At 46.4% G+C, this 12265-nt stretch overlaps 1 non-coding gene across 1 annotated transcript; it reads right to left on the reverse strand.

Annotated features, from left to right (window-relative positions):
- Positions 1-5179: 5179 nt before the first annotated feature.
- On the reverse strand, positions 5180-5317 carry LOC114814087. The gene has a single exon (XR_003761829.1). It is a non-coding gene; the product is annotated as a small nucleolar RNA SNORA7 (small nucleolar RNA).
- Positions 5318-12265: the final 6948 nt, after the last annotated feature.

Raw genomic sequence — 12265 nt, forward strand, 5'->3', positions numbered from 1 at the left:
TCCAGGAGCATGAACACTTATTGGTCCAGATAAAGCACAGAAAAGAAATATTATATCCTCTGGCCCATAACTCATCATCATGGCTCTTCAGGTAAACAACCAAGGTATTTCTGGAGCTGGTTTTACTGTGCAGCTTGGTGGAACACAAATTGAGAGAATGAGTGGCCACTGATCACGCCTGCTGACGTGGCCTGGAGCCGACACTCCAAATCTCATCTTAATTGGAAATGACCTGACCTTTTGGTTATAAAAATCCATTTTTGATTGCTAGAACCCCGGGGACAATCTGGGAAAGTGCGAAGGGATTCTCCAGCATCCAGGGAGATAGGAATCAGGGCCCGGAGTCTCTATGGAATAGGAGATGGAGTTTCTGGAGTCGGTCTGGAACCTCCGAACCTAAAGGAGAGCTCCCCGTGTGGGAGGAGTTAGAACGTCTCCCTCCCCTGGCCTCTACCAAGCCTCGCCGCTAAGGAGGGAGAGGAATAATAGTATAATTTTGAAATAATAACGATGGCTTTTGTTAAGCTCTTACTGTCTTCTGGGCACTGTTTAGCGCTGGGATGGATACAAGCAAATCAAGTTGGACACAGTCCCTGTCCCATGTGGGGCTCACAGTCTCAATCCCCATTTTACAGATGAGGTAACTGAGGCACACGGAAGTGAAGTGACTTGCCCAAGGTCACAGCAGACAAGAGGCAGAGCTGGGATTAGAACCCATGACTTTCTGACTCCCAGGCCTGTGCTATACCCACGGGTAGCCTGGGCCAGGTGGTAGTTCCTTTTCGAAAGTCAGTGATGATGAATATTTAATTAAACAACTGGGCAATCATCGGCTCACCAAGCACTTTGGAAGACCACTGTGTGCTGAGGAATACATTCAGTTCCCACTGGTTATTCATATCTAGACAGAGGATTCTGATGCTTTCCCTGGTACCCATAGGGCTGGGATGGATGGCATCTTGATCTTTGAAAATTTGGAACGGTGCTTTAAATTCTGAAGTATTTATTATTTGAAACACTTATTTGAAGTGCTGTCAGGACTGCAGAAGTGTTTATTTAGCGTTTTTTAGTGGTGTTTGTTAAGTACTTACTGTGCATCGAGCTCACTTCAAAGTACCAGAGTAGACACAAGTTTATCAGGTTGGAAACAATCCCCGTCCCACGCAGGTCTCACAGTCTAAGTCAGAGGGAGAAGGGTTTAGTCTCCACTTTAAAGGTGAGGTAATGGAAGCACAGAGATGTTGAGTTAGTTATCCAAGCTCACTCAGCAGTCAAGTGGCAGAGACGGGAGTAGAACTCAGGGCCTCCGACTCCTAGGTCTGGGCTCTTTCCGCTAGGTCATGCTGTTTCTTCTTTGTATTTGAAAGCTATCAGACATCATCAAGGATCAATCCAGTGTCATTGATTCATTTTGCAGTTAAACACGAAGAGTGGCCGAAGAGAAAGACCATGGGCCTGGGAGTCAGAAGACCTGGGTTCTAATCCAGGCTCCTCCACTTGTCTGCTTGTCTGCTTGTCTCCTCCACTTGTCTCCTCCTGCCTTCACCTTGGGCAAGTCGCTTAACTTCCCCGTGCCTCAGTTAGCTCATCTGTAAAATGGGGATTAAGACTGTGAGCCTCCAGTGGGAAGCACTGTATCCAACCTGATTAGCTTGTATCTACCTCATTCATTAATTCAATCATATTTATCGAACACTTCAGAGCTTAGTACCATAGCAAGGGTTAAACAAATACCATAATAAAAAGAAGATTCCAACTCAAACATAGTTAAATACTTCTCCACTGACTGGAAGCTGCTGTGATCCTGTCCAGAGGATGGGATAGGTAAATGATTCCCACAAATTCACATCACTACAAATGGTCAAACTGATGCAAGTTGCAAAATGAACATGGTAGTCGATGTGAAATGTAGGCTCTTTATCAAGTCTCTCCAGCTGTCTCAAGTTCCTCTCCTCCAGTTCTCTCCTCCACCCCCTCCAATCTGCCTTTCATCCCCTTCACTCCACAGAAACCTCCCCCTCAAAGGTCACCATTGATCTTTTCAGCAAATTCAACGTCCTCTATTCCATCCTAATGCTCCTCATCCCCTCAACTGCCTTCGACACAGTCGACACACCCTTCTCCTGGAAACAAAATCCAACCGTGGCTTCACTGACACTGGCCTCTCCTGGTTCTCCTCCTATCTCTCTGGCCACTCATTCTCAGTCTCTTTCGAGAGCTCCTCCTCGGCCACACCCCCCCAACTGCAGCATCCGTCGAGGTTCCGTTCTGGGTTCCCTCCCATTCTCCATCTACACCCACTCCCTTGGAGAACTCGTTCACTCCCCTGGCTTCAACTATCACCTCTATGTGGATGATACCCAAATCTACATTTCCAGCCCTGATCTGCCTCCCTCTCTGCAGTCTCATGTTTCCTCCTGCCTTCAAAAGACCTCTACTTGGAAGTCGATTAGACTGTAAGCCTGTCAATGGGCAGGGATTGTCTCTATCTGTTGCCGAATTGTACATCCCAAGAGCTTAGTACGGTGCTTTGCACATAGTAAGTGCTCAATAAATACTATTGAATGAATGAATGAATGTCCTCCCATCACCTCTAGCTTAATACATCTCAAACCTTCTTATCTTCACACCCAAATCCTGTCCTCCTCCTAATTTTGCCATCACTGTAGATGGTTCCACCATCCTTCCTGTCCCACAAGCCTCCTTTCTCTCAACCCATATCTTCAATCTATTACTCAATTTTGTCGGTTCAAGCTCCACAACATTGCTAAAGTCCATCCTTTCCTCTGCATAGTCTGCTCCCACATTAATCCAATAAAAAGCTTCCTTGCTGACCTCCCAAGCTCTTGTCTCTCCCCTCTCCAGTCCATACTTCCCTCTGCGGCCCAGATCATTCTTCTACCAAAACATTCAGGACGTGTTTCCCCACTCCTCAAGAACCTCCAGTGGTTGCCCATCCACCTCAGCATCAGACAGAAACTCCCTACCATCAGCTTTAAAGTACTTAACCACCTTGCCTCCCCATACATCTCTTTGCTACTCTCCTACTACGACCCAGCTCATGAATGTCTGGCCCAAGGAGGTCGTGGCTTGGTGGAAAGAGCACGGGCTTGGGAGTCAGACGTCGTCGGTTCTAATCCTGGTTCCGCCACTCATCAGCTGTGTGACTTCGGGCAAGTCACTTAACTTCTCTGTGCCTCAGACACCTCATCTGTCAAATGGGGATTAAGATGCTGAGCCCCACATGGGACAACCTGATAACCTCGTATCTCTCTCAGTGCTTAGAACAGTGCTTGGCACATAGTAAGTGCTTAACAAAGACCATCATCATTATTATTATTAAGCCACCAACCTGGAACTGAGGCCATTTGAGAATCTGAAAAGGGAGAGAAATGGAATGGTCGATGGACCAGGATTCCACTGTCTTTATAGGGGACCCAGGTGCAACCTGAAATTGTTTTTTCTCCTGTCCATCTAGGACCCCATGCTGGCAAGCCCTGCTGATCACAGAATGGCCCAAATGACCAATCAACTGAATAACGGGATGATATGAGCACCTGCTATGGGCAGAGCACTGTAGTGAGCACTTGGGAGAATTCAATCGAGGAAGAAAAATGGCCCCTGTCTCCTAGTTGCTTATAGTTTTAATGGGGGAACTGACAGGAACGAACCACTCACCAAGAGTTGGAGGAGGAGATAAACACCATGCTCTGTGGCCACTGAAAACAGTAATGTGGAATGGAAGAAAGAGAAATGGACAAGTGTAAATTTTCTGAAGTCAAAATATACTTGAAGGAGGCCAGTTAAATTTTCTTACATGGGTTCAAATTCACAGGATGCAACGTTCCTTATTAACACCCAGATCACTCTTCGGAAACATGGCTCCAGGCTTACTTCGAACAAGAATCACTTCTGCTCTAGCTTCTCAATTACCCTATACTGTACCTTTAACAACCTGAGATAGAGAGGGGCCCAGGTGGTTCATTTTTATATGACTCTCATGTGCTGCACTCTCCAGTAAATAACGACCCAGTGAAAACATCTCTTCCTGAGCCAATAGCCTGTTTTTCCCCAGCACACACTCAGAGCAGAGACTACCCCTAGAAGCAACTGCAAAACTTGCTCAGTTCAATCAGAAGAGACTACCCGGCTCATAGTGTAAAAAAAAAAATCCATTGGAAAAAAAACCCTGTGAAAACAAATCCAGAAACATTACATAAATTTCCATGACCCTTGGGCCACATGCATTTCATATTTAATATTGTGTCTGCTTCTTCTGCACAGGAGAGTCACCTTGGAGAGGAGCATAAAATATCGCTAGATCATGTGAATTTTTTATACTTCCCAGTGTTTGGGTAATAAAAAATTTGGTAAAGGTTTGTCAAATTGTGAGTGAGAAATGATTCCATATAAATTTCTCCTTATGTTTCCAGTGATAATGGCACAGTGTACAGTCATTATACAGTTTCTGTCATCATTTTTAAAAATAAGACAAAGCATTATTCTTCTTCCCCCAAGACGCTGATCCAGAGGCCCAGACCAGATGGAGACACTTGATTCCTCTCTTGTACAGTGCCCAGGGTGGAGACCACATCAGTTTCAAGTCTGACTTCCTCTCCCATTCAAGCAGGTAGTAGAGACTGTGGGCAATGTGATCATTCAACTCCTTCGTTGGTGTTCACCGGCATCATACAGGCCCTGCTGTCCCACCCCCACTGTGAGTACCCCGACCCTGCCCTCAGACCAGTGCTCAAGAGGTGTGAGGGCAGCTTAGAACTCTCCAAGGTCACTGCATTCTGCCATGACCCTAGTGAGAAAGCAGCCCCGCATTACTAGATACGCAGCCCCCGAGGACAGCGTTATTAAAATCACATCTCTTCCAAGAGACCTTCCCTGACTAAGGCCTCATATCCTCTTCTCCTACTCCCTAATGTGTCACCCTTGCCTGTCACCCAAATGTCTTATGCAGTCGAGTCATCTCCGACCCACAGCGACACCACAGACACATCTCTCCCAGAACGTCCCACCTCCATCTCCAATAGTTCTGGTAGTGGATCCGTAGAGTTTTCTCGGTAAAAATGCAAAAGTGGTTTACCGTTGCCTACTTCCATATGGTAAACTTGAGTCTCCGCCCTCGACTCTCTCCCATGCTGCTGCTGCCCAGCACAGGTGAGTTTTGACTTGTAGCAGATTGCCTTCCACTCACTAGCCACTGCCCAAGCCAGGAATGGAATGTGTAGGCCTCTGCTTGACTTTCCCTCCCATAGTAGAGACTGATAGGGTACCGGAAACTCTCCAGGTGTGACCATTAGAGGGTAACATTTATGAACATATCCGTAATTTATTCATATACTAATGTCTGTCTCCCCCTCTAGACTGTAAGATTATTGTGGACAGGGAATGTGTCTGTTATAGTGTCATGTTGTGCTCTCCCAAGCACTTAGTACAGTGTCCTGCACTCAGTAAGTACTCAGTAAGTACGATTGATTAATGATGCATTTTAGAAGACAACTGCAGGAATGCTAGGGTCAGCAGGCCAGCAGCGTTGGCAGGGTTAGCAGGACAGGACTTGGATGGACAATTCTACAACTTGGGGGGGAATTTGATGGGAACAGAAATAATAATAACAATTGTTGTATTCGATAATCAATTATGATGTGCTAAGTACTGGGGTAGATTCAAGGGAATCAGGCCAGACACAGTTCCTGTCCCACATGGAGCTCACAGTCTAAGTAGGAAGGAGAACAGGTATCAAACACCATTTGATACAGGAAGAAAACGAGAAGTTCAGAAATTCAGTCGAGTGACTGAGTAGTCAAGCGGCAGAGCCAAGATTAGAACCAAACTATCCTTACTCCCAGACCCATCCTGTACTCTTCCTGCTAGGTCATATTGCTTAGCCCTAACTCACAGAGTTCTCTTACTGAAACCTCAGATTTTCCCTGGCATCAGTTCTGGCTAGCTTCACCCTGCTGTCATGCAAAACATTTTCCCACGTATCCTGCACCGCAGCTCTAGAATGTAAGCTCCTTTTTCCTTTTAAATGACATCTATTAAGGGCTTACTATGTGCCAGGCACTGTGCTAAGTGCTGGGGTAGATACAAGATGATCAGGTTGGACAAAGTCCCCGTCCCATATGAGATTCACCGTCTTAATCCCCGTTTTACCGAAGAGGTGATAGAGGCACAGAGAAGTGAAGTGACTTGCCCAAAGTCACTTCACAGAAGATGAGTAGTGGAGCAGGGTTTAGAAACTAGGTCTTCTGACTCACCGGTCCAGGCTCCTCATTCATTCATTCAATCAATCATTCAATAATATTTATTGAGTGTTTACTATGTGCAGAGCACTGTACTAAACACTTGGAATGTACAATTTGGCAACTGATAGAGACAATCCCTGCCCAATAACAGGCTCACAGTCTAAACGGGGGAAACAGACAGCAAAACAAAACAGAACAAAACAAAACAACATCATCAAGATAAATAGAATCATAGAGACATACACATCATTAACAAAATAAATAGGGTAATAAATGATATAAACAAATATACACAGTGCTGAGGGGAAGGGGGAAGAGCAGAGGGCGGGAGAGGGGGGAATAGGGAGGGGAAGAGGAGCAGAGGGAAAGTGGGGCTTAGTCTGGGATGGCCTCCTGGAGGAGGTGAGTTCTCAGTAGGACTTTGAAGAGGGGAAGAGAGTTAGTTTGGCGGATGTGAGGAGGGAGGGCATTCCAGGACAGTGGTAGGATGTGAGCCAGGGGTCGACGGCTGGACAGGCGTGAACAGTGGACCGTGAGGAGGTGAGCGGCAGGGGAGTGGAGTGTTCGGGGTGGGTAGTAGAAAGAGAGAAGGGAGGTGAGGTAGGAAGGGGCAAGGTGATGGAGAGCTTTGAAGCCAAAAGTGAGGAGTTTTTGTTTCGTGCAAAGGTTGATAGGCAACCACTAGAGGTTTTTGAGGAGGGGAGAGACATGCCCAGAGCTTTTCTATAGGAAGATGATCCAGGCAGTGAAATGAAGAATAGACTGGAGCGGGAAGAGACAGGAGGAGGGGAGATCAGAGAGGAGGCTAACACAATAATCCAGTCGGGATATTATGAGAGTTTGTAACAGCACGGTAGCAGTTTGGATGGAGAGGAAAGGGTGGATCTTGGTGATATTGTGAAGGTGAGACCGGTAGGTGTTGGTGATGGATTGGATGTGTGGGGTGAATGAGAGAGCTGAGTCAAGGATGACACCAAGGTTGCAGACTTGTGAGATGGGAAGGATGGTCGTGCCAACCACAGTGACAGGGAAGTCAGGGAAAGGACAGAGTTTGGGAGGGAAGATAAGGAACTCAGTTTTAGACATGTTGAGTTTTAGGTGGCGGGCAGACATCAGGTGGAGACATCCTGGAGGCAGGAGGAGATACGAGCCTGGAGTCGGGGGGGTGGGGAGAACAGGGGAGGAGATGTAGATTTGGGTGACACCTGCATAGAGACGATAGTTGAAGCCGTGGGAGCGAATGAGTTCACCAAGGGAGTGAGTGTAGATGGAGAACAGAAGAGGGCCAAGAATTGACCCTTAAGGAACCCCTACAGTTAGTGGATGGGAAGGGGAGACCGAGAATGACCAGCTCATGAAGGAGACCGAGAATGACCAGCCAGAGAGATAAGAGGAGAACCGGGAGAGGACGGAGTCCGTGAAGCCAAGGTGAGATAAAGTGTGGAGGAGAATGGGGATGGTCGACAGTGTTAAAGGCAGCTGAGAGGTCGAGGAGGATTAGGATAGAGTAGGAGCCATTGGATTTGGCAAGAAGGAGGTCATGGGTGACCTTTGAGAGGGCAGTTTCGGTGGAGTCGAGGGGATGGAAGCCAGATTGGAGGGGGTCCAGGAGAGAATTGGAGTTGAGGAATTCAAGGCAGCAAGGGTAGATGACTCATTCTAGGAGTTTGGATAGGAAAGGTAAGAGGGAGATAGGATGGTAACTGGAAGGGGAAGTGGAGTCAGCAGAGGGTTTTTTTAGAATGGGGGAGGCATGGGCATGTTTGAAGGCAGAGGCTCTTTCTACTAGGCCATGCTACTTCGCTTAAAGGTAGGGGTTATGTCCAGTTCTGTGCTTAGTACAGTGATCTACACGTGGTAAGGGCTCAATAAATTCCAGTGATTGATTAATAGCGGTGCTTAGTGGTCAAAGAGTAGTGTGGGTTGACACAGAGGAAGGTTGTTTAATTTCTCAAAAGCAGGAGGTCAATCTGACCAATGGACTTATGATTTCCCAGAAAACACAATCAAGCAATCAATTGTGTTTATTGAGCACTTACTTTGTGCAGACCACAGTACTAAGCATTTGGGAGAGTGCGATATAAAGGAGTTGGTAGACATGCTCCCTGCCCACAAGGAGCATACAGTCTAGAGGGGTAGAAAGATATCAGTATAAATTTTAAAAATCACCGATATGTACTTAAGTGTTGTGGGCCTGAGGATGGGGAGAATAAAGAGTGTAAATCCAAGTCCAGGGACAATGCAGAAGGGAGTGGGAGGGGAGGAGATAATAATAATAATAATGATGACATTTTTTAAGTGCTTACTATGTGCAAAGCAGGAGATGAGGGCCAGGTCAGGGAAGGTCCTGTGAAAGAGATATGATTTTAATAAGGCTTTTCTTGTGGGCTGTGTGACTACTAAGGGCTGTCATCCCTGGCAGTCCTTTGCTTCCCACTCCCTAACTGTAGATGTCCCTCAAGGTTCAGTTCTGGGCCCCCTTCCATTCTCCATCTACACCCACTCTCTTAAAGAACACATTCACTCACGCGTCTTCAACTACCACCTCTCTGTGATCGATTCCCAAACCTACATCTCCAGCCCTAATATCTCTCCCTCTTCGTAGTCTCGTATTTCCTCCCTCCTTTGAGACATCTCTACTTGGATGTCCCCCCATCATCTCGAACATAACATGTCTAAAACAGATCTTTTTATTTTCCCACCAAAACCTTATCCCTTCCCTGACTTTTCCCTCACTGTAGACAGCCCTACCATCCTTGTGTCTCCCAAGCCCATAACCTTGGCATTATCCTTCACTCTTCTCTCTCATTCAACCCACAGTTGACCTTCACAACATCGCTAAAATCCATCCTTTCCTCTTCATTCAAACTTCTACCACATTAGTCCAAGCACTTATCCTATCCCACCTTGATTACTGTAACAACCTCCTTGCTGACCTCCTTGCCGCCTGTCTCTCCTCACTTCAGTCTACATTTTACTATGCTGGCCATTTTTTTCCAAAAACATTCAGGCCATGTTTCCCTACTCCTCAAGATCTTCTGGTGGTTGCCCATCCACCTCTGCGGCAAGCAAAATTCCTTACCCTCAATCCCATCCTTCTCACAGCCGACCTCTTGCCCACATCCTGCCTTGGGCCTGGAACACCCTCTCTCTTCATATCCAACTCACGATTACTCCTTCCAACCTCCGAGCCTTATTGAAGGCACATCTCCTCCAAGAGGCCTTCTATGACTAAGCCCTCCTTCCCTCTTCTCCCACTCCCTTCTGCATCACCCTGACTTCCTCCCTCTATTCATCCTCTTTTCCAGCCTTTCAGCACTTATGTGTATATCTGTAATTTCATTTACTTATATTAGTGTTTGTCTTCCCATGTAGACTGCAAGCTCAATGTGGGCAGGGAATGTGTCTGTTATATTATGTTGTACTCCCCCAGGCGCTTAGTTTAGTCTTGTGCAAACTGTAGGTGCTCACTAAATACTACTGACTGGCTGTCTGACTAGCTGTGCCCCAAAAGGTCTATATCACTGGAGCCTAACCTGGACAAGCACAGCCGGAAGCTGGGCTGTCCCACTTGGCAACTAACAGCACGGACTAGTGGAAAAAAAACATGGGAGTAACTATATCTGGGTTCTGGCCTGCTGTGTGACCTCAGGTACCAATCATCTCTCTGCCTCAGTTTCCTTTTCTGTAAAATAAGGAAGAGATCCCTGTTCTCCTTAACCCTTTGGGGAATTCGAGAAGTTTGTGACTTGCTAAAATATGATCTACCACAGTATTAGGGCTTTCGGATGACCTTCTTTGATTGTATTCCACCAGCTAAAAGCATCGCTAAAATAAAATCAGGTAGCTTCCTCTGATTTGTTCCCTCAGATGTTGAGGGTATATTTGCCATCTGTCCATTGAGACTTCCTCTGATTGTTTTCCCTAGACAGGATCTGATTGGCAGGGGAGAAAATGGCTTGAGTACCGCACCACTTTGGAGACAGGATGCATCCCTGAGAGGTTTTTGTTTCAAAAGGTGCATAGTGAAAACTTTGCACTCTAACTGGATCTGGGCGGGGAATGGTGGGTCAGGGAGAGGGGGAGACGGGACCCTCTCTATTATAGTTTGGGTTCAAAGCTCACTCCCTGAGCAGTTAAGTCGTGAAGGCAGCCAGCATTTGCTAAGGATTTCATGTTTCATCATTTAAATCATCCCACAATCCCTGAAGAAAACCTCATCAAGTTTTTGTTGTAAAATATGCACAGAAAAGACAGGCTAGAACATAGAATGGGGAACGTTTGGGGGATGTGGCAAGACACTTGGTGAAGACAGGTGAACATGGCAGGATGCTGGGAGAGACCAGGGATCACAACAAGGCCAGAGAAGACCCTTCTTGCTTCCTCCTTCCCACTCCCCTTCATTAGATCTGGTGAAAGTGACCCTTAAAGGATTTAGAAAAGTGTTAAGTTGGCCAGCTACACTGACCTCCTGGTAGCCTGTCTTTAAGTGATACACCAAATGGCAGGGTCACCTTCCATAAAGGTGCATTTCCTTTGTGGAACCTCTCTTAGATTATGAGCCCTAGAAGGACAGGGAAGGTTCCCGATGTGATTATCTTATAGGTACCCCAGCATTTAGTGCAGAGCTCAGCACACAGTGTTTAATAAATACTTTAACTTGGGCCGGATCAATATTTATATGTGGAAACTAATTATAGCATTCTCCCTGATAGAGTAACATAAAACCATCCTAAACCCAAGGCCATCCTATATGAGCCCAATGGACCACTCAGCCCAGAGTCCTGTCTCTGATAGGGATGAGCACGGCATAGTGGATACAACATGGGCCTGGCAGTCAGAAGGTCATGGATTCTAAAACCGGCTCCATCGCTTGCCGGCTGTGTGACCTTGGGCAAGTCATTTCATTTCTCTGGGCCTCAGTTTCCTCATCTGTAAAATGGGGATTGAGAGACTATGAGCCCACGTGGGACAGGGACTGTGTCAACCCGATTTACTTGTATCCACCCCAGAGCTTAGTACAGGGCCTGGCACATATTAAGCGCTTAACAAATGCCATCATCATCATTATTATTATTATTATTATTAGAAGGAATTGTGTGATGGTTGGCCTCCTGGACATCTACCTCATGGGTAGGATGAGGTGGATCCTCTGGATGGATGTCCAGAGAAGCAGCGTGGTTCAGTGGAAAGAGCACAGGCTTGGGAGTCAGAGGTCATGGGTTCAAATTTGACTCAGCCACTTGTCAGCTGTGTGACTTTGGGCAAGTCACTTAACTTCTCTGTGCTTCAGTTACCTCATCTGTAAAATGAGGATTAATACTGTGAGCCCCCCGTGGGACAACCTGATCACCTTGTATCCTCTTCAGCACTTAGAACAGTGCTTTGCACATAGTAAGCGCTTAACAAATGCCATTATTATTATTATTATTAGGGATATGCCATCTCTCACCCTACTTTTTTTCTGCAAGTGACCCCTCATCCTTAAATCTGTCCAATCCCCATCTCAGGAGCCTGTCCAACTCCCTGTGTGGACAAATTCCATAAGCTTTTCCCACCATGAGAAGAATCTTCTTTCATCTTTTAGAAACTCAGCACCCCAAAACTAGGGGGTGCCTTGAGGAGACTGATGGATTCCTTGCTGCAGGGATGAAATTTAGGAACTCTCTCCACTCGGACTTCCATGGGGGAAGCCAGGAAAGGCAAGTCACTAACCTTCTTTGGGCCTCAGTGTCCTTGTCTATAAAAATGGGGATGTAACTTATTCACTCTTCCCCTTAGACTCACAGTGGACATGGATTGTGTCTGATCTGCTTTTAGTGTAGCTACCAGAAAACACAGTGCTTAGTGGATAATAAGCACCTACCAATACCTCAATCATCATTCAAGATAACCCCAAGGTTTTGAGCTTCAGAAACAGGGCAAAGTTAGGTGGAGTAGACCATCGAGGAGGGAAAATGGGAAGTAACTTAGATGTCAGACGTATTGAGCTTGAGGTGTTCATT

Source organism: Ornithorhynchus anatinus, chromosome 8, assembly GCF_004115215.2.
Source record: "Ornithorhynchus anatinus isolate Pmale09 chromosome 8, mOrnAna1.pri.v4, whole genome shotgun sequence".
In the NCBI taxonomy this organism is placed as follows: domain Eukaryota; kingdom Metazoa; phylum Chordata; class Mammalia; order Monotremata; family Ornithorhynchidae; genus Ornithorhynchus; species Ornithorhynchus anatinus.